Genomic DNA, 24265 nt, shown 5'->3' with positions numbered 1-24265 from the left:
CTGTATACAGCCTAATGCAATGTAAACAAAAGAGACAAGCTGCACCCCGCCATTAGCTTACACTTACGGCTCTAGTGAACGATCGGTTGCAAGCTGTGATGTTCATAATCTTTATATCCATATTGAGAACTCTACAAGTATGAAGGTGTAGAGATGTAAGAAATGTGAGAAACAGGCTAACTATGAAATAGATAGGATTGATATAAGAAATATGTGATAGGAGATATTAAAGATATGAGGTAAATATATAAGGTAATTAAATGCATGATATATATATTGAATTGATCAGATAGATTACTTAGAATAGATAGATACATTTTATGAAAAAAAGTATTGGGACATCTACACGTTACCCCTATAGTAGCTTTATGGACGTCCCATTCTGAATCCATGATAATAATATGGAGTTGATCCTGTTTGCAGTGATAAGTTTCCACTTTTCTGGGAAGACTTTCTACAATATTTTGGAGGTGTCTGTGAGAATTTTCCCCCATTTACCCCATTTGACTCCCCAGAAGAGTATTTGTGAGATCAGACACTGATGTTGGATGAGAGGGCCTGGCTTCACAATCCCCATTCTAGTTCACCCCAAAGGTTCTGCATAACCAGTCATGTTCTTTCACACAACCTCCCCTAACCATGTCTTTATAGACCTTGCTTTGTGCACTGGGGAACTGGAATTCTGTGACAGAAAAGGGTCAACCCAAACTGTACCCATCAAGTTGGAAGCATACAACTGTCCAAAATGACGTAGTATGCTGAAGCAATAAGATTTTCCTTCGATGGAATTCAGGGGAATTAAGGGGTCTAGGCAGAACCCCCAAATAGTAATCTTATAACATCATCCCTTGTTCACCAAACTTCACACCTGGCACATTGCAGTCAGGCAGGTAACATTCTCCTGGTATTCTCCAAACACAGACTCGTCCATTAGATGCCAGATAGAGAAGGACGATTCATCAGAGTCGAGTGGTGGTGGCCTTACACCACTTCATCCAATGCTTGACATTGTGCTTGGTGATGTGAGGTTTGTACAGTTATGGCCGTAAATGTTGGCACCCCTGAAATTTTTCAAGAAAATATAGTATTTCTCACAGAAAAGGATTGCAGTAACACATGTAAAACATAACTGAACTCAGTTGCTTCCTATAACCATCAATAAGCTTCTTACACCTCTCAGCCAGAATGTTGGACCACTCTTCCTTTGCAAACTGCTCCAGGTCTTTCTTATTGGAAGGGCGTCTTTTCCCAGCATCAATTTTAAGATCTCTCCACAGGTGTTCAATGGGATTTAGATCTGGTCTCATTGCTGGCCCTTTCAGAACTCTCCATTTCTGGGTGCTTTTTGACGTATGTTTGGGGTCATTGTCCTGCTGGAAGACCCAAGATCTCGGACACAAACCCAGCTTTCTGACACTGGGCTGTACAGTGCGATCCAAAATCCGTTGGTAATCCTCATATTTCCTGATGCCTTGCACACATTCAAGGCACCCAGTGCCAGAGGCAGCAAAACAACCCCCAAAACATGATTTGAACCTCCATCATATTTCACTGTAGTTACTGTGTTCTTTTCTTTGTAGGCCTCATTCTGTTTTTGGTAAACAGTAAAATGATGTGCTTTACCAAAAAGCTCTATCTTGGTCTCATGTCCACAAGACGTTTTCCCAGAAGGATTTTGGCTTAATCAAGTTCATTTTGGCAAAATGTATTCTTGCTTTTTTATGTCTCTGTTAGCAGTGGGGTCGTCCTGGGTCTCCTGCCATAGCTTTTCATTTCATTTAAATGTTGATGCTCCCTGAGCCTGCAGGACAGATTGAATATCTTTGGAACTTGTTTGGAGCTGCTTATCCACCATCCGGACTATCCTGCTTTGACACCTTTCATCAATTTTTCTCTTCCATCCACGCCCAGGGAGATTAACTACAATGCCATGGGTTGCAAACTTCTTGATAATGTTGTGCACTGTGGACAAAGACAAATCTAGATCTCTGGAGATGGACTTGTAACCTTGAGATTTTTTCCACATTTTTCCACATTTTTGGTTCTCGAGTCCTCAGACAGTTTTCCTCTTTCTGTTGTCCATGCTTAGTGTGGCACACACAATGCAAATAATAAGTGAACTTCTCTCCTTTTTATCTGCTTTCAGGTGTGATTTTTATATTGCCTACACCTGTTACTTGCCCCAGGTGAGTTTAAAGGAGCATCACATGCTTGAAACAATTTTATTTTTCTACAATTTTGAAAGGTTGCCAATAATCTTGTCCAGACCATTTTTGGAGTTTGGTGTGACATTATGTCCAATTTGCTTTTTTTTTTCCTCCCTTTTTTTTTTAGTTCCAATACACACAAAGGGAATAAACATGTGTATAGCAAAACGTGTGTTACTGCAATCCTTTTCTGTGAGAAATACTTCATTTTCTTAAAAAATTTCCGGGGTGCCAACATTTACGGCCATGACTGTATGTTGCTGTTTGGCCATGGAAACCCATGTCATGAAGATACCAGCAGGGAACAGTTTTTGTGCTGATTTCATTGCCAGATGAGGTTTGCAGAATGTTGGTGGCTTTTATGTACTATTTGCCTCAGCATTTGGAGACCCCACTGTAACTTTTCATGGTCTCCACTGTGTAGCTAAGTTGTTATGGTTCCTAAACACTTCCACTTCTCAATTATACCACCCACCTCTGATGGTGGGAGATCTAGGAAGGAGGAAATGTAATGAACTGCCTTGTAGTGGTGGCTCCTATTACAGGACCACGTGGGAATTCTGACTACGCGTGATCTCTGTAGAATGGCCCATTCTGTCACAAATGTCTATAAAGGCAATTGCATTGGTAGGGGCTGTATTTTATTCACCTGTTGCAATGGGACTAAATAAAACACATCAATTGAATGATTACGAGGTTGAGGCCCAAGACTTTTGTCCATAGAGTATGGGTTTATAGAAATCAGACTAAATAAGCATTTCATATAAAGTCCTAAAGCTGTGGTTGCCAGAAGGTCAAGGCCCTGGGGCTCTTGTTAGCTATTCTGTAGAGCGAAGCAAACAAAGCACTCCAAAGAAGAAGAAAAATGTGTTGTTGTTTATTCCTTAAGATGCCAGTGTGATGTTTCAGCTCCCTTGCTGAGTTTGCTGAGTTGCTAAGAGGAGAATAACAGAATGTGATTTGTATAGCACCAGTCATATAGTCATAGCCTATAAAGGTCTAGACTAATAATGCAAGAAGTGATATCAGTTATACAATAAATACAGTGTATCCAACATGTAGAGCAGGGGTCCTCAAACTTCTTAAACGGGGGGCCAGTTCACGGTCCCTCAGACCGTTGGAGGGCCGGTCTATAGATAACAAAACATGAACAAATTCCTATGCACACTTATATATCTTATTAGTGGACTACCACTTTAAGTACGCAGCACAGTTCCCCCCACATTAGGTTGGCAGTATAGATCCCCCACATTAGGTTGTAGTTCCCACACATTAGGGTTGGCAGTACAGTTCCCCCACATTAGGTGCAGTACAATTCCCCCACATTAGGTGCAGTACAATTCCCCCACATTAGGTGCAGTACAATTCCCCCACATTAGGTGCAGTACAATTCCCCCACATTAGGTGCAGTACAGTTCCCCCACATTAGGTGCAGTACAGTTCCCCCACATTAGGTGCAGTACAGTTCCCCCACATTAGGTGCAGTGCAGTTCCCCCACATTAGGTGCTGTGCAGTTCCCCCACATTAGGTGCTGTGCAGTTCCCCCACATTAGGTGCTGTGCAGTTCCCCCACATTAGGTGCTGTGCAGTTCCCCCACATTAGGTGCTGTTCCCCCACATTAGGTGCTGTTCCCCCACATTAGGTGCAGTTCCCCCACATTAGGTGCAGTTCCCCCACATTAGGTGCAGTTCCCCCACATTAGGTGCAGTACAGTTCCCCCACATTAGGTGCAGTACAGTTCCACCACATTAGGTGCAGTACAGTTCCACCACATTAGGTGCAGTACAGTTCCCCCACATTAGGTGCAGTATAATGTTCCCCCACATTAGGTGCAGTATAATGTCCCCCCACATTAGGTGCAGTATAATGTTCCCCCACATTAGGTGCAGTATAATGTTCCCCCACATTAGGTGCAGTATAATGTTCCCCCACATTAGGTGCAGTATAATGTTCCCCCACATTAGGTGCAGTATAATGTTCCCCCACATTAGGTGCAGTATAATGTTCCCCCACATTAGGTGCAGTATAATGTTCCCCCACGTTAGGTGCAGTATAATGTTCCCCGACGTTAGGTGCAGTATAATGTTCCCCGACGTTAGGTGCAGTATAATGTTCCCCCACGTTAGGTGCAGTATAATGTTCCCCCACGTTAGGTGCAGTATAATGTTCCCCCACATTAGGTGCAGTATAATGTTCCCCCACATTAGGTGCAGTATAGTTCCCCCACATTAGGTGCAGTATAGCTCCCCACATTAGGTGCAGCATGTTCCCCCAAATTAGGTGCAGTATAGATCCCCCAAATTAGGTGCAGTATAGCTCCCCATATTAGGTGCAGCATGTGCCCCCACATTAGGTGCAGTATAGATCCCCCAAATTAGATGCAGTATAGATCCCCCAAATTAGGTGCAGTATAGATCCCCCAAATTAGATGCAGTATAGATCCCCCAAATTAGATGCAGTATAGCTCCCCACATTAGGTGCAGCATGTTCCCCCACATTAGGTGCAGTATAGATCCCCCAAATTAGTTGTAGTATAATGTCCCCCCCCATTAGGTGCAGCATGTTCCCCCCCATTAGGTGCAGTATAGCTCCTCACATTAGGTGCAGCATGTTCCCCCACATTAGGTGCAGTATAGATCCCCAAATTAGGTGCAGTATAGCTCCCCACATTAGGTGCAGCATGTTCCCCCACATTAGGTGCAGTATAGATCCTCCAAATTAGGTGCAGTATAGATCCTCCAAATTAGGTGCAGTATAGATTCCCCAAATTAGGTGCAGTATAGCTCCCCACATTAGGTGCAGCATGTTCCCCCACATTAGGTGCAGTATAGATCACCCACATTAGTTGCAGTATAGCTCCCCACATTAGGTGCAGTATAATGTTCCCCCACATTAGGTGCAGCATGTTCCCCCACATTAGGTTCAGTATAGTTCCCCCACATTAGGTGCAGTATGTTCCCCCACAGACATACAGCCTCCAGCCATACAGTGTATGGCTGGAGGCTGTATGCCTGTGTTCTGCCCCGCTTCAGTGCTCCGACCACTGCTCCTCCGGTCCGGACATAGCAGTAAGATCCGGGACCGAAGGAGCGGTGGTCTGAACACCGAAGCTGACGTGCCGCTGGTAACACTTACCTAGCTGGCCAGTGCACGTCCTCATTGCTGCTCCGCTCCTCTGCGCTCCGTTGCTATGGGCACACGCATGGGGTCAGTGACGTCCCTGCGTGCGCCACCTTCCCGGCGGCCTCTGCGTTTTTAAAGTAAACGCGGGGCCTCCGAGAGCGCATCCCTGTGTCCCGAAAACATCTTTCGGGACACAGGGATGTCCCAGGCAGCGGCGGGCAGGATAAATGTCCTCGGCGCGCCGCATATGGCCCGCGGGCCGTAGTTTGGGGACCCCTGATGTAGAGCTTATTCTAGTGCAGAACATCATTTGATGAATATCTATAAATTACAGTGTACATGGCAGTGAATTCATAAAAGTCAGATAAATATTTTAGTCTTGGCAGCAGGGAATTCTTCACTCACCGAATGGTATTCATAAGGTGGTAATTTATATCAGGGAGGAAAGATACATGGCCCCGATATGAATTATTACTTTATGGCCCTCATTTCATTTACCACTATTTGGTGACAAGTGAAAAGTAAATGTAATGTAAAATATATTTATAAATTTGTTTAACATCTCTTTGTTAGCAAAAGAATATAAGGAAAAAAGACACCAAAAACGGTGTGGACAACTTAATACTCCTGGATTTCTTCCGGGTTAGCTTCAATGAGGGATAGTAGGGTATTGGCTGTATCCAATTTTGGCTGTATCCAATTTTGACCTTTGCAGATAGAGGTCATCAGCTCACCCTGGTGTAGTCTTCCCTGCGACACGGATGGTGCTTGGCACCACCCAAAGTAGAAACTTGAAAAGAAAGAGAAAGCCAGGGCAGGATCAATGCAGTAAATGAGCATGGTACCTTTATTCCATAAAAACCAACAATACAAGTGGTGCATCAGAGAGTCATGCAATTTTGACCTTTATGACACCGTTTGTAAACCTAGAAGAGTAGGTTTTTTAAACCCTAAGCTGCCATTTTATTTTTCATATTCTCTTAAGCCCTGATGATGCTTATGGACAATGGACATGTGATGATAAGCACATGTCCATTGTGTTTAAAAAAAGCACAAATACACTAGTATCACGCTCGTCGGTACACTGCAACTACCAATATATCCATTAGATAGAGACAGAGAATGCATTATAGAGGTTCTTCCCATAAAACAGCATCACTAGTCCCTTTCTTTCTTTGACCAGGGGAGTTCTTTCTATAGGGGTGCTTGTGGCCCTTTGGCTGATCATTCACCTCTCCCCCAACTGGGTGTACATTGGGGTTAGTAGTGAAAACTTAATAAGTGACTCTTATTGTGAAAAAGTAGAAAGCCACGCCCACATGTAGAATAAATAGGTGAAAGTGACAACGCTCTGAAAATTTTGGTGCATGTTAGATTCACAATGTTAATAAATACAGTGAAATGCGTTTGCCAATAATTTTTTTCACAACAATTTATACATAACACCAATAGTAAATAACGGCCTGTGAAAACACTAAGGTTGGTGCCCCCATTTTTGAACATATGGTGCTGTTTTTTTTTTTGACTCCCAGTATAGGTATTTTATTATTTTCCTAGCTGCCAATATAGATGTTTTCCTAGATGTAGCTAGCTTATGTTCTCAGTCTCTTCACGGTCTTCACTCCCTGAATGTCCTGACGTTACGTGTTCGCTATCTCTGACTCGTTAGCTCTCATTTACAGTAATAATCACAGTCATTCAGTAAACATTTGGGCTGCGATTGAAGACACCTGCATCACAATCTCTCTTAGATTTGTATCTGGCTCTTTGCAATCAGCCTTAGATATTGTTTATACTTTTCTATCTGCATCTTTTACATTTGCATCAAAATTATGAAAGTTCTTGGGTTAAAGGGCATTCAAATTGGATATTTGGCGTGTGTGGATGGGGGTGTTATGTACCTATTTACACACGGCACCTGAGTTTGTCACCATTGAGTTTTTCTGTCATCTGGATTGCAGATATTTTAGTAGTGATTTGTGCATGTTTAGTGTTCATAGACATTAGTGGCACATAGAACCTTTATACATCATGACTCTGGGGATAGGCTATATGGCCTAAACATGAAATCACAATTATTTTTAACCTATGAGTCTCTAGTTTAGGTCGGGTACACACAGCTTTTGCATTTATATTTAATTGGTTTCTTTTTTATGTTTTCTTTTGTTTTGGGTTTTTTCTTGAATATTGTAATAGTCTCTGCTGTTTTGTCCAGCAAAAAATGTATAAATCTGTTTTTGTTAATAATGTTAGTAATTGGGAATAGGATTCTGCTGTATGGCATAAAGAGGTATTCGTTTATAGCATCCATTTATTGCATATGCCTTTATCCTTTAAGTATAAAATGTATGCGGTGAATGTAAACAGAAGCGCAGTAAAAATTAGCATGATTTTTATCATGATATGCACAGTTACAGTAAAACAGCACCTATTTTTAGGTGATTTTCAGGAAATCATGGCACAAAATAAAAAAAAAATGTATAAAAAAATCGCAGCCAGAAGAAACAGTGTGTGAACACAGCCGCAGGGAAGGTGTAGAAGTATATATATTTATTTATTTGTCTGTGTTGTGTTATGTAATACTTTTTTAGCTTTTGGGCGTGAAAGTTTAGATTTTTGGATAGAGTGCATGAGTAGGTATTGTTCTTGCAAAGAACATTTTAATAAAGAATAATGGAAAAAGTACTATATATCCTAATCCTAAAGAGATAGCAGCAGCAGTAATGAATGGTACTGTAGGACTAGTGATGGTAAGTGTGCATGATATGGGAAATAAAAAGCTGGAGTGCTTCTTTAATGTTTTATCAGGGTCTATCGTTTTTCCCCCTACTGAGTCTACTGCATTTGTCTTCAGTTCTTGCTTGTTCTTGGGGCATTTTTCCCTTCAGTTTTGTCTTCAGCAAGGGAAATGCTCAATCGGATTCAGGTCAGGTGATTGACTTGGCCATTCCATAACATTCCACCAATTCTACTCCCTATGGGAGCTATAACATTGCAAAACAAAAAAAGTGAAAAAAAAGTTTGAATCACCCCCCTTTTCCAGTAAAAAAAAAAACTGTGTAAATAAAAATAAACACGTGGTATCGCTGTGTGCGGAAATGTCTGAATTATAAAAATTAATAAGTGCAATAAATAAGCACCATCATGTGAATTTTTAGGTGCAAAATCGAAAGAATTATGATTTTTTTAAAGGTAAGGAGGGAAAAAACGAAAGTGCAAAAACAGAAAAACCCTCAGTCCTTAAGGGTTTAAATACAGCTGTCAGGTTTTCAGGAAAATGTCAGGAACCCCTAATTATGAAAAACAATGTCCCCTTAATTGGGGTAAAAAAAAAAAACTCTGAGTAATTAGAAAACCGTCAGGTTTTAACCAGTAAAATGTGTCGCACAAAGTGTCGCAGAGGACGCGCGACACAAATTGTGTTGCATAACCCGATAAAAAGAGTTGGAATCATGTTAGTAAATTAGGGCCAATGTGTTAAAATGTCGCTGTTGCAGAATTTGCTGCGGAAAGGTTTTAAGCGTACCTGTCAGACCCTACAAAAATAAATGTTACTCAGTAGCTAATCCTTTATGCCTCTATCACATATATTTATTAGAAAAATGTCTCCTTTCATTAGCTCATATTGTTAGATATCCTCTCGGGATGGGGGCGTGCCTCCTCATGCAGCCCAGTCCATGAGTCATCTCTTGTCCATGACTCATGGACCAGTGGGATTCTGCTTTGGGACTGGTGTCTCAGTAGTTATGGGGAACCCTAGTGGTGGGATTTTCAGGAGCCATTTTCTTAAATATTCAGCATTTTTTAAACATCCATATTACGAAAGGACTTTAATTTTCATCAGTACAACATATTAAAAAAAAATTGTATCCGACAATGCCGATTTAAGGTTTTGGTCAAATCAGAAATAATGCATTTAATGGCGGATTTCTTGCAGGTTTTGACTTCTGGTTTGAAGTCAACGTGGAAAATCCACAACAAATCAAAGAGAGTACTCCAGTGAAAAACAAATCTTTTCTAATCCGTTAGGGCCAGCAAGTTACTGTATACAGATTTATACATAACTTCCATATAAAAATCTTAATCCTTCCAGTACTTATTAGTTCTGTATACTACAGAGGAAGTTGTGTAGTTCTTTCCAGTCTGACCACAGTGCTCCCTGCTGCCACCTCTGTTTGTGTCAGCACAGGACAGGTTTGCTATGAGGATATGCCCTTGCTCTGCACAGTTTCTGACATGGACAGAGTTGTCAGCAGAGAGCACTGTGGTCAGACTGGAAAGAACTACACAACTTCCTCTGGAGCATTCAGCAGCTGATAAGTACTGAAAGGATTAAGATTTATAAATAGAAGTAATTTACAAATCTGTATAACTTTCTGGCACCCGATGATTACCCCTTTAAAATGCAGCTCTGATTCTCTCTGCAAAGTGTGAAAGAAATGTTATTCACATGGCTGGTACTATATAATACACCAGGGATTTCCCTCCACGTGATGCAGGAAATTCACAGTGTATTTGACAAGTGTAATAGTGCTGCAATTACTGGTACTATAATTATCAGTAATATGGTAATCCATTAAATATAATATATCAGGCTCTCATCCAATGGTGCTATATAGCAGCCCAGTGGTGACATAATAGTATACTATCATATATGTTTATAAAGTTATATGCAACTAAAGTGTCATAAGTGGAAGCTATTGTAAAAGTGACAATAGTGAGCGTCCTGCTCTGCACCCTTCAACGTGTGTAATAAGGCAGCGCTGTAATAAGGCAGCGCTATGTGGCGTTTAGCAGCGGTGATTTAGTGCTCTGGTTTGTGCAGAATGGCTTTGGTCATTCTCAGATAGCACTGATCAAAGGGCACCGAGCTGCACACAGGCACTAAACCACTGCTTGCTGCTTCTGATAGCGCTGCCTTTCATCATTACACGTATTTGGACAATTTAGACTTCCATGACCTGCTGTCTAGCTGTAATAATTCTTTAGAGCATTGTTTCTCAATCATTATTTCTTAACCAACATTGTGGCTGTCCAGGCATGCTGGGAGCTGTAGTTTTTCAACAGTTGGAGGCACACTGGTTGGGATAGATAGACATTGTTACTTTATCTGGAGACTAGCCCCAGCTGAAGTGAAGTTGCTGGACGGAGCAGATTACCCAATGTGCATGTGAAGTTGGCATCTGCATGGTATACTACACCTGGAGCATGATTGACATGCATCTAATGCAGGAGCTATTGGGATAGACTCCAGGATGGGCTATAACGCAATCAGCTTTACAGCTATGCATTGACGTTATGAGATAAGAGAGTACTAAACGTCATCGGTGTACAGTGCTACTTACTGCCACAAGCTCCGCACTGAGAGGTAGGAGTTTCAACCATTTCTGATTGTTATATTAGTGTAAGTTTGGCTGGGGTCCAATTCCTGGCCCTGCACGAGTACCAGGGTGCTTCAAACAGCTTATCAGTAGGGGTGCAAGAAGATGCATACCTCCCAAGTGTCCTTTTTTTGGAGAGAGAGTCCCTACTTTTTGGCCTAAGTCCCTTTGTACCTCTTTGACCTTAACCCCTTAAGGACACAGCTCATTTTCACCTCTAGGACGCAGCCCTTTTTTGCACATCTGACCACTGTCACTTTAAACATTAATAACTCTGGAATGCTTTTACTTATCAATCTGATTCCGAGATTGTTTTTTCGTGACATATTCTACTTTAACATAGTGGTAAATTTTTGTGGTAACTTGCATCCTTTCTTGGTGAAAAATCCCCAAATTTGATGAAAAAATTGAAAATTTTGCATTTTTCTAACTTTGAAGCTCTCTGTTTGTAAGGAAAATGGATATTCCAAATATTATTTTTTTTGGATTCACATATACAATATATCTACTTTATATTTTCATCATAAAATTGACATGTTTTTACTTTTGGAAGACACCAGAGGGCTTCAAAGTTCAGCAGCAATTTTACAATTTTTCACAAAATTTTCAAACTCGCTATTTTTCATGGACCAGTTCAGGTTTGAAGTGGATTTGAAGGGTCTTCATATTAGAAATACCCCATAAATGACCCCATTACAAAAACTGCACCCCCCAAAGTATTCAAAATGACATTCAGTAAGTGTTTTAACCCTTTAGGTGTTTCACAGGAAAAGCAGCAAAGTGAAGGAGAAAATTCAAAATCTTCATTTTTTACACTTGCATGTTCTTGTAGACCCAATTTTTGAATTTTTACAAGGGGTAAAAGGATAAAATTTATACTTGAATTTGTAGCCCAATTTCTCTCGAGTAAGCACATACCTCATATGTCTATGTAAATTGTTCGGCGGGCGCAGTAGAGGGCTCAGAAGCGAAGGAGCGACAAGGGGATTTTGGAGAGTACGTTTTTCTGAAATGGTTTTTGGGGGCATGTTGCATTTAGGAAGCCCCTATGGTGCCAAAACAGCAAATAAAAAAAACATGGCATACCATTTTGGAAACTAGTCCCCTTGAGGAACATAAAAAGGAATTAAGTGAGCCTTAATACCCCACAGGTGTTTCATGACTTTTGCATATGTAAAAAAAAATAAAACATTTTTCACTAAAATGTGTGTTTCCCCCCAAATTTCACATTTTTGCAAGGGTTAATAGCAGAAAATACCCCGCAAAATTTGTAACCCCATCTCTTCTGAGTATGGAGGTACCCCATAAATTGACCTGAAGTGCATTACGGGCGAACTACAATGCTCAGAATAGAAGGAGTCATATTTGGCTTTTTGAGAGCAAATTTTGCTCGGGGGGCATGTCGCATTTAGGAAGCCCCTATGGTACCAGGACAGCAAAAAAAAAAAACGACATGGCATACCATTTTGGAAACTAGACTCCTTGAGGAACGTAACAAGGGATAAAGTGAACCTTAATACCCCACAGGTGTTTCACGACTTTTGCATATGTAAAAAAAATAATTTTTTTTTTACCAAAAATGCTTGGTTTAGCAAAAATGTAACATTTTTAAAAAAGGTAATAGCAGAAAATACCCCCCAACATTTGAAGCCCAATTTCTCCCGATTCAGAAGACACCCAATATGGGGATGAAAAGTGCTCTGCTGGCGCACTACAGGTCTCAGAAGAGAAGGAGTCACATTTGGCTTTTTGGAAGCAAATTTTGCTCTGGGGGCATGCCGCATTTAGGAAGCACCTATGGTGCCAGGACAGAAAAAAAAAACACATGGCATACCATTTTGGAAACTAGACCCCTTGGGGAACGTAACAAGGGGTAAAGTGAACCTTAATACCCCACAGGTGTTTCACGACTTTTGCATATGTAAAAAAAAAAATATTTTTTTTACACTAAAATGCTTGTTTTCCCCCAAATTTTACATTTTTACAAGGGATAATAGCAGAAAATATCCCCCAAAATTTGTAACCCCATCTCTTCTGAGTATGGAAATACCCAATAAGTGGACGTGAAGTGCACTGGGGGCGAACTACAATGCTCAGAAGAGAAGGAGCATCATTGAGCTTTTGGAGAGAGAATTTGGCCATGTGCATTTCCAAAGCCCCCCGTGGTGCCAGAACAGTGGACCCCCCACATGTGACCCCATTTTTAAAACTACACCCCTCACGGAAGGTAATAAGGGGTGCAGGGAGAATTTACACCCCACTGGCATTTGAGGGATCTTTGGAACAGTGGGCTGTGTAAATTAAAAATTTTATTTTTCATTTTCACAGACCCCTGTTTCAAAGATCTGTCAGACACCTGTGGGGTGTAAATGCTCACTGTACCCCTTGTTACATTCCGTGAGGGGTGTAGTTTCCAAAATGGGGTCACGTGTGGGTATTTATTGTTTTGCACTTATGTCAGAACTGCTGTAAAATCAGCCACCCCTGTGCAAATCACCAATTTAGACCTCAAATTTACATGGTGCACTCTCCCTTCTGAGCCTTGTTGTGCGTCCCCAGAACACTTTGCGCCCACATATCGGGGTATCTCCGTCCTCAGGAGAAATTGCGTTACAAATTTTGGAGGCTTTTTTTCTTTTACCGCTTGTGAAATTTTAAAGTATGGGGCAACACCAGTATGTTAGTGTACAAAAATGTTTTTTTTTTACACTAACATGCTGGTGTAGACCCCAACTTTACCTTTTCATAAGGGGTAAAAGGAGAAAAAGCCCCCCAAAATTTGTTAGGCAATTTCTCCCGAGTACGGCGATACCCCATATGTGGCCCTAAACTGTTGCCTTGAAATACGCCAGGGCTCCAAAGTGAGAGCGCCATGCGCATTTGAGGCCTAAATTAGGGATTTGCATAGGGGTATTTTACACCAGTGATTCTCAAACAGGGTGCCTCCAGCTGTTGCTAAACTCCCAGCATGCTTGGACAGTCAATGGCTGTATGGAAATGCTGGGAGTTTTTGTTTTGCAACAGCTGGAGGCTCCGTTTTGGAAACACTGCTGTAGGATACGTTTTTCATTTTTATTGGGGGGGAAGGGGTGGTGGTGGGGGGGGGCAGTGTACATGTGTATATGTAGTGTTTTACTCTTTATTTTATGTTAGTGTAATGTAGTGTTTTTAGGTTACATTCACACTGACGGCGGATTACACTGAGTCTCCCGCTAGGAGTTTGAGCTGCGGCTGCTGCAGCTCAAACCTGAAGCAGGGAATTCACTGTAATCCGCCGCCAGTGTGAATGTAACCTGTACATTCACATGGGAGGGGGGGGGGGGGCAAAACTACAACTCCCAGCATGCACTGACAGAATGTGCATGCTGGGAGTTGTAGTTTTGCAACAGCTGGAGGCACACTGGTTGGAAAATACTGAGTTAGGTAATAGAACCTATTACCTAACTCGGTATTTCCCAACCAGTGTGCCTCCAGCTGTTGCAGAACTACAACTCTCAGCATGTACTGATTGCCAAAGAGAATGCTGGGAGATGTAGTTATGCAACAGCTGGATGCACGCAAGTACAACTCCCAGCATGCCGAGACAGCCATTTGCTGTTCCTGAATGCTGGGAGTTGTAGTTTTGCAAGATTTAGAGGGGTTCAGGCTGGAGATGACTGACAGTGGTCTCTAAACTGTGGCCCTCCAGATGTTGCAAAACTACAAATCTCAGCATGCTAAGACAGCAAACTGCTGCCTGAGCATGCTGGGAGTTGTAGTTTTGTAATATCTGGAGGGCTACAGTTTAGAGACCACTGTCAGTGATCTCCAGCCTGAACCCCTCTAAATCTTGCAAAACTACAACTCCCAGCATGCCAACACAGCAAACAGCTGTCAAGGCATGGTGGGAGTTGTAGTTTTGCAACATCTGGAGGGCGACAGTTTAGAGACCACTCTCTAAACTGTCGCCCTGCAGATGTTGCTAGGCAACAGACTCCTGGACACGCGGCGTCATACTTACCTCCACCGCCGCCGGGTAAGTGACCGCCGCTGCCGCCGCCGCTACTACACGGTTCCCCCCGCTGTGCCCGGACACCGATGGGCGGGCATAGCGCGGGAAACCGAACTTTAACCCCCCCGCCCCCAGTCTGCTATTGGTCGGCCGCTCCGCCGATCAATAGCAGGGATAGGAGGGGTGGCAACCCTGCCACCTCACTCCTATCTCTTCAAGGGGGATCGAGGGTGTCTTGGACACCCTCGATCCCCCTTATTTTATCGCGGCGCCGCGATTGATGGGCAGGGGGAGAGCGCTCCCCCTGCAAACACCATAGATGCCGTGATCAGACTGATCACGGCATCTATGGGGTTAATGCTGCCGGGACCGGCGCGATCGCGGCCCCGGCAGCTGCGGTGGGACTCCGGCTGTGATTGACAGCTGAGTCCCACTCGCGATCTCCTGCGCTGCCCGCGGCAGAGCAGGAGATCGCTTGGACGTATGCATACGTCCATTTGCGCGAACGTGTAATTCGCCTGGACGTATGCATACGTCCAATAGCGGGAAGGGGTTAAAAGTGTTACTTCACTTTATAAAAACGTATCCCCACCTTCAGACGCACTGGTGTTGAACAGAAGTGATAACCCGCCTAGCCAATCACCTGCTGAGGTGTGGTCCCATCTCCAGAGGGAGAAGTGATGGACCCTGCATGCAGAGGTGAAAGTCAGGCCTCGTTTTGGAGATCAAGGAGGGGGTGTTGGTGTTTCCAGTGGTCAGACACACCAACAATCAGGTCATGCAGGTACTAGCTTCTGCATTTAGCTAAAAAAATCCATTTGTTCTGCTGCTCACTCATTCACTGCTCAGAAAAGGGCTTCATTTAGTTCCTTTCTGTGTCTGCTGTGCTTTTCTGGGTCTCTTCATCCAATCACTGCAGGCTGCTTTGTAACCCCTTCCTCTCTGTTTACATGCTGCAGTCTGATAGGACAGGAGTGAGCACAGAGGAGTGCTAGTCCCGCCCTCTCTCCTGGACTTTGTTCCTGCCTGTGCTTCAGCTGGGACAGAGATTATGTTGCAGCCGGACAGATCATGTTCTGGGTGGTACGGGGACCCCTAGCTATGATTTTTATAAAAAGGAGATAACATTTTTTATGAAGTATATTAGAAAGTTTAATGTTTACGAAGATGTACGACATATAAAAAGTATTTGAATCTGGAAGTGCCCATTTAAACGTCTTGTAGCCTCAGACTGATGTGGTCAGGTGTTGGAATGCCAGAAGTCCCATACAAGTCTATTGGACTTCCACATTCCAAATCCTGATTGTGCGGGATGTTTAAACTTATCCTGCTGGGTCTTATGGAGACAGTGCTCATTCAGATGTCCAGATGTCCCTCTGTTTGACCTGTGAAATAGATTTACATAATTAAGCTTTATACATTGCTCCAGAAAATAACTGCCTAACTTATTAGACCCCAAATTTCTGGTGTAAATTGGGTCCTAAAAACTATTATAGTCTGTCACATAGAAGAGCATGTAAAAATGAAACTTTAACACTATGTACACAGTGGCCGTACAAAAAGTTGTGAGTTATGAACATAGACCCCTGCCAATGGACATTAAATTTAAAGTGGTACTCCAGCAGTAGGTTGTTTTTATACAGATGCCCACGCTGTCTCTTATTAATAGTTTTTGCTTACCTCCTGAGCTTTTCCTCAACCAGTGATTGGCTGAGTGGCTGTGAGGTATTAAGCCCACTAGCGCCAGAAAAAGAACCTGGATTCAATATGTCATATTGCTACTTAGCTATTCTTTGGTTGAGATGAGACACTGATGCATCCAGCAATTCGCATGGACCCCCAGCGCCAGGAAAAGGATCACACTGGGGACCGGGAGCATTGATACCGAAGACACCAGGAGTGTGTGCCAGGTAAGTAAAGATATATATATATATATATATATATATATATATATATATATATACATACACACACACATATGTAAAAGACAGGCTGGGCATCTGTACAAAACAAAAAACAAAAACATCAATATAGACAAGTTATAAATGTTATCTAGGTTTTAAAAAATTTCTGATGGACCCCTCATTCCTTAAAAGGGTATTCCGAGATATTTATTTATATTTATATATTTTTTTTATTAGACTATGGTACAGGGGCTATAAAGTTAGTGTACTTCTTAATATAGTGTCTGTAACTGTGTTTGATGGTGGTCTCGCAATTCTTTTTAGATTTTTGGCCCAATGTTTATTTTTAACAGCATACAAAATGAGTGTCATCTCAGGTTTTCCCAGGTTGCAGTGCAGCTCAAGACATTACATCACTAGTCAGGTGTTCAGAGGGAGCCTGTCTATGCTTCAATGGGTGGAGTGACCGCTGGGTGGGAGGAAGATCATTTTGCAAGAATTGTAGTTTTGCAATAGCTGGAGGCAACCTAATCAGAAAACACTGGTCTGCACTGAAGGGAGCACAGGCGTGTTTCAATGGTTGGGGTGGCTAATGTGTGGGAGGGAGAAAAGTGACCTCATACTAATAAACAAGGAATCATGGGACTTGTAATTTTAAGGGAATGAACTCCAACTGGAAATAGCCAGTTCACAAAAATATATCATCAGCATTATGTTAATTTTATAACATAGCCATTTAGCCCAAAAACAAGTGTCCGTAGAGGACATGTGACGTACATATGCGTCGCCTTGTACAGTAAGTCTATGAAGCGAGGACAGGAGCTGTGCTGGCTTCTTAGACAGTGAGTAATGACAGTCGCCACTCACAGTAAATGACAGACATCACCGATCATGCCGTGTGCAGAAATGTCCCATTTATTAAAATATAACATTAAATAGTAACTGTCACCAAATAAAACTTTTAATATAGTGTTCCTTGTGTAATTAGCAGACACTTTCCCATTCACTTGCTTTAAAAATTATCAACATATATATGTTTAAAGTGTAGTAGAAAAAAATGGCCACTACATGGCTCTGTTCTGTTCCCTGCCACAATTAATACAGTAAGTTTGGTCTCCTCCTGGCAGGAGTCCAAACTCAGGAATGGCTTCTCTGCGCTGAGCTTGATTGACAGCTCCACAGAAAGTGAAAGCTCCACAGAAAGTGAAAGCTCCACTGATTCTCACTGAAAGCTGCAGGGGAGCTTTACTGATAGCAACACAGACTGAAACATGCACAGAGCTTGAGGTCTTCTATTCTGCATTTCTTTAAGGGTGGAAGGGGTGTTAGGAGTAGTTAGGGAACATAGCCTGAGTTAGTTTAGAGCAATTTATTTGGTGACAGGTACTCTTTAATTATTCCATATGGTCAACGGCATAGACGTAAAACAATACCAAAGTCCAATATTGATGATTTTTGTTAACAGCACATCCCAGAAAAATTGAAACAATCGAAACAAAAATGGTACCAATAAAAAACAACACATTATGGCTCAAAAAAAAAATCCCTGTATATGGACAAATAAAAAGATATAGCGGACAGAATAGGGCATTTTTAAGAATACTTATTTTTTTTAAAAGGTTTGACTTTTAAAAAGTAGTTTAATAATAGAAAAGCATGTAAACATGGGTATTGTTTTAATCGTATTGACTAAATAAAGAGAACATGTCCGTTTTACCCTAAAATGCATAAAAAGGACACCACCCCAAATGTTGCATAATTGCATATTTTTCTAATTCTTTCCCACAAATAGTATTATTTTCGTTTCACCTTACATTTAAAGGTAAAATTAAATCTGTCATTACAAAGTAACAAAAAAAATGCCTGGTCCTTAAGGCCAAAATGGGATTCGCCCATAAGGTCACTTGACTGCCTCAGCCAATCAGCAGTCTCATCGGTCACAGACCATACTTCGGGCATCATGACTCTCATCACTGAGCGGTGATGCCCAGAGTACGACCCGTGACCACTAAGGCTCCAGAGTGTCTAGCATACCTTACAAAATATGTCTCAGTTGTCCTTCTACATGCACCATTTTCTTCATCTTGGTAGATTTTGCACTCATTTTTCAGCAATTCAATTAAAACATCTTACAGCACTATGAATAAATCTCACCAGTGAATGGAAAAATAATTATTACATACATAGGGGAGAAAATCATATGCTCCAGTTTTTGCCTCAATTGCTCTTGAAGTTATTTAGGATTATAAATTAATGGGGGGGGGGGGGGGGTCATATTTTCTGCCCTTGTAGATGGAAAAGCCTATACTGACTAATGAGTTTCTAATTCCCTGCATAGATCTCTGGTCTTCAGAGAAGAGTCTACCGTTCTCCACTAATCAGGCTCCTATATTATCTCTTATACATGGTCTCCGGGGGTCTGTGTTCAGGGATTTTATCATTGTAATTAAGGATCTGTGGGGGGTTTCTTACCTCCAGACTGGAGACAAACCTATTGTTAACCTTCTTACCCATGTTTAAGAACACACGGTATAGACTTCTGAGCTTCATATCGTATGTTTCATTGGATGCTGTATAAAGGGGTTATCATCATCTAGAGGTGTTGCTTGTTAGGTAGAATATCTCTGTAATGTGGTGTTGTATGAAGTACATTGATGCCTATGGCACTGTAGGATTCGAGAACTTACATGTATGAACCCGTAGAGGGTTCTTCTGGTTCCTTCTTTTGAAGATACAAGGAATCAAAGAGTCCTCCACTGAGACGAGTCTGCTGTGCATGAACCCTATGTTCATGAAGTACTATAGTGCCGTAGGTACCCAAAGTACTGCTGTATGGAGCAGCCATACAACCCCGCATTACAGAGATTTTCTACCTAAGAAGCAATACTTCTAGATGAGAACTCCATAATACAGCATCCAATTGAACATAAGATATGGAGCACATTATGGTTATCCATATGGAGGTACACTGTGACCTTACAGATTTCTATGGCTATTGTATGATAACTCCATACAACTTGGAGTACATCTTATACAGAATTGTATTACACACATGTACATGAGGTCTTAGACAAAGGGCCCTAACTATTTGTAGGCTACTTTCATTTGAGTAGTAAAAAGCTATTAAGTACTATTATTAAAGTCATACGTCCAAGTGTTTTTCAAGTTTGCTGTTTTTAGCCCTAGATCAAATTGTTTTTTTTATGTCTCTTGTGCTATATTGCTCCATAATATATGCAGCTGCCAAAAGGTAGAAAGCCACATGCTGGGATCCCCTTATGACTTCAGAGCCAATGGTATGGAATACTGCCTTAAAGGGGTACTCCGCTATGGAACAAACTTTTCCGAATGCTGGAGCTCCGCTATGGAACAAACTGTTCCAAATGCGGCGCCGGGAGCTTGCGACATCATAATCCCACCCCCTCATGATGTCATGCCCCACCCCCTGAATGCAAGTCTATAGGAGGGGGAGTGACGGATATCACGCCCCCTCCCATTGACTTGCATTGAGGGGGCATGGCATCATTAGGGGGCGGGGCTATGACCTCACGAGCTCCCAGCTCAAGAGTTCGGAACAGTTTGTTCCAAACGCTGAGCAGCGGAGTACCCCTTTAAAATGAGAAGTGCAGCATTGGCGTCTTAAAATTCTCCTTCCATCTTGAATCCGAAAAGCAAGAGATTTATTGCTAGCTTTAGAAGCCCTCTGGCCTACTATTCATTCTGTACTTTAGCCCTTCGCAGGACTGTTCTTAATCTTGCTCCCACTAGATTTCTGACCATTACCACCGCTCACGCAACGTGTCTAATCCCCTCTTCCGCAAACATTTTGTCACAGCTTTTATAAATAGTACTTGCCATTTCATTACCCCTTGTGCCGTTTAATGGGCCTCCTGTTGCATTTCAGAGGACTGCAGGATTTTGTGGGACCGGCTGTATGTTCTGTGACTGCCTGCTCCGGCCCGCCACAGTCTTATTGGCACCCGCAAGTATTTTATTGGGTTCTGTGGGATCTGCAGGATCCCAATCTTGATGCAGGGCTCTACAGTAGTGAGCCATGTATTCCTAATGTTTCCGGTTGTTTGTACTAATCACTTCAAGATAGGGAAATTGTGACTATGGATTATGGCTTGTGGATCCAAAAGGTTATTTGGTTTGTAAGTGAAAAAAATTAAATAAAATGAAGTACATGATGCTATGTCCTCTCTATGGGAACCACTGTAACATAAAGTGGGCACAGTTGAAAAATAATTTTATTCATACTTGTGCTTTTGAGAAAAAAAATTTTTCTTCAGTACCACAAAAAATTTAAAATGTACTACTTTGATACACACTACACCACTTTTTTAATAGCGACTGTCAGGGCATGTTGGGAGTTGTAGTTTTGCAACAGCTGCAGGCACCCTGTTGGAAAACACTGGTCTACAACAAATAAGTCCGTTAAACCTGATGACTACATCTATCTGTGTGATCCCTGGGTCGCAGCCCCTACAAAAGGGCTATTTTCTTCATGTATGTCCTGCTACTTTGATAATGGCATAACAGCGGTCCCAGTGGTCGGACCCCCCACGATCAGACACTTATCCCCTATCCTGCAGAATAGAAGATAAGAACTTCAGTACTGGAGTTCCATTTTAATGCCAGAGAGATTTAAAGCTTTTGTGTTGTCCATGTCTTCATGATTTAAAGCTGTTTTGTCTCATATCTATCTATCTATCTATTGTGTATCTCATATCTGCCTTTCTCATCTATCTCATATCTATCTATCTATCTATCTAATATCTATCTATATAATATCTATCTCATCTCTATCTATCTCTATAATATCTATCTCCTATCTATCTATTTCATATCTATCTATCATCTCATATCTATCTATCTATCTATCTATCTATATCTATATATCTATCTATCTCATATCCATCTATCTATTATATCTATCTCATATGTATCATCTTTCTATCTCCTATCTATCTATCTCATATCTATCATCTTTCTATCGATCTATCATCTCATATCTATCTATATATCATCTCATCTATCTCACATCTATCTGTCTATAAGTATCTATCTAATATCTATTTATCTCATATCTATCTACCTTATATATATCTATATATCTCATATCAGAATTCCAAGTGTGGAGTGGCACTGTGTGGGATTCAAATCCCCGGATCTAGGCAGGTGCTCAGTCCTATGTTAGACTCGACCAAGGTGTCACAATCAGGCATGTATCCAAGAAAGAATAGGGCGGCACTCCAACGATCCAAATGTACAAAAATAAATTTATTCACCCAATAGTGAAGCAACGTTTGAAAGGTTGCTTCACTATTGGGTGAATAAATTTATTTTTGTACATTTGGATCACTGGAGTGCCGCCCTATTCTTTCTTGGATACATATATATCTCATATCTATATATCTATGTAAAATATATAAATATATAATACACCCTATAATATCATTTGTTTGCTTATAAAAAATACAATATTGCTCTGAATTTAGTTTTACGCAATCTGCTTCTTGTCCTTTTTGATAGGATCTTGCAGCTCAGTATTTTAGACTTGTGTAAGGGCTTTTATAGTGGATATCGCTATTGCCATGGTCATGTATTAGGTCTTATAAACTCTATATGTGAGATGCCCAGTAATCTGTGAGTATTTTATGTACTAGAGTAAGTAGACAATGTCAGTCATCCAGAAGACGTTTCCCCATCTTCTTAGCCTAGAGATCATTACGCCGCTGGCTCGGGAGACTCTGGGACATGTCGTTGTCGTCTGTCATATGAAAGGCTCAGCCTGGGTTCTTGCATGCATTGCCAGCTCCGAAGCCTGTGTCGTGAATCCAGCGCTTATTGTTGTGCTGATATACAGTGTGCGTCTGCATCCCCAGTCCCCTCTCATTTATCCTGCTTTTAGGATTCATGTTTTAAACATTTGTACGCAGAAGATGATATGAAATATAGACTGCCTGGCCAAGGAGACGAGGCTTCGCTTTTATCATCTGTCCTTCTCTGCCCCTTCTGTACCCTGCTGCCAAGAAGCTGTGCACTTCCTCTGCCTGTATTTTAATTCTCAGCTTGTTAAGGAGCATTTTGACTGTGCCTAGAGATGAAGCAGAGCTGAGTTTGTTTTATGTTTAGTTTTTTTATGTTGGTGCAAGTATATTTTATTCAAACATTCTCTGCTGATTTATTTATCAGTACATTTTTAAGAGGCCAAAGCACAGAATATCTTATATATTGAGCTCAAAATTCCATGCATAGATATATTGTAAAAATAAAGTTTTATCTGCATGTTGCCACCACTAGAGGGAGCAAACTGCATCCGTTCTGAACACGGAAGCTTGGGGCTTCCATGTTTGTAACGTCACGCCATTCCCCCTCCATTCATATCTATGGGAGGGGGCATCATGCCCCCTTCCATAGACATGAATGGAGGGGGCGTGATGGCTGTGGTTGCCCGTCATCCAGCATGGAGTCGCAGCAGCTGGACCCCAACCCCCCCCCCCCCTGCCGATCAGACATCGTAAGGGTCTATTCACACAGCAGAATTTCCTCAAGCAGAATCCAATACACTTCTATAGCAGTCCACACTCCTATTCACACTTCTGCAGAATTTCTGCTTGGATTCCGCACCAATTCAGCACAAAATCCACACAAGCGGAAGTGGAATTGGGGCAGATGAGCGGACATTCTGCCATGTGAATAGACCCTAAGATGTCTAGGGGTGGAGTACCCTTTAGGGACATTTTACATGAATAGATAAATCGTTTAGGCAATCGTTTTCGTACAATTGTGATTTACAAGTGGAGAACGTGGTAGAAAACGTAATTGCAGTAGTTTTAGAGATTGTCTAACAGAATGTACCTTTTTAGGTGTTTAAAGCCAGCCCTAATATTCTGGCCCTTGTCACAGTCCCTTAGATTCTTACACTTTCCCATTTTTCATACTTCTAACACGTCAACTTTACTTTACTTGTTGCCTAGTATATATCCCAGACTTTGACAGCCGCCTTTTGTAACAAGATAATCTATATTATTTCCTCCTCCTGTCAGTGCAGGCTTCAGAACTTAAAAACTCCCAGCATTCCTTGTTGACCTAATGTATCCATAGAACTTTCTCTGATTATTAAGTTTTTAAAATTGTAGTCTTTACAGCAGGTGGCGAGCAGTCATCTGATATATAGGATAAATGTCTTCAAAGGGCCTCAGCTAAGCTTTCACAATTCTATGGTAACAAAAAGGCATAAAGTGTTTCATGTACTAAATTCTTGGAAAAAGAGAAGTTGGTAGGATGGAGAAATTTAGAATTTTGTGCCAATCTCCAGGAACAACTCAATACTATTGCTAATATTTATATTGCCTGCTGCCCCACCCCTAAACAACAGGCAAGGTATGCCCACCCCTGAACAGGCAATATGTGCCCACCCTTCAATATTAGGCAAGGTATGCCCACCCCTGAACAATAGGCAATGTATGCCCACCCCTGAAAAGGCAATGTATGCCCACCCCTGAAAAGGCAATGTATGCCCACCCCTGAAAAGGCAATGTATGCCCACCCCTGAAAAGGCAATGTATGCTCACCCCTGAACAATAGGCAGTGTATTCCCACCCCTGAACAATAGGCAATGTATTCCCACCCCTGAGCAATAGGCAATGTA

General features: G+C 41.7%; 1 protein-coding gene across 3 annotated transcripts in view; it reads left to right on the top strand.

The window, feature by feature from the left end:
- NBAS (NBAS subunit of NRZ tethering complex) overlaps positions 1 to 24265 on the top strand; it is a 701350-nt gene that overhangs the window by 633524 nt on the left and 43561 nt on the right. The gene's annotated exons all lie outside the window — the stretch shown is intronic.

Source organism: Hyla sarda, chromosome 3, assembly GCF_029499605.1.
Source record: "Hyla sarda isolate aHylSar1 chromosome 3, aHylSar1.hap1, whole genome shotgun sequence".
Lineage (NCBI taxonomy): Eukaryota > Metazoa > Chordata > Amphibia > Anura > Hylidae > Hyla > Hyla sarda.
This window is presented reverse-complemented; position numbering and strand designations above follow the sequence as displayed.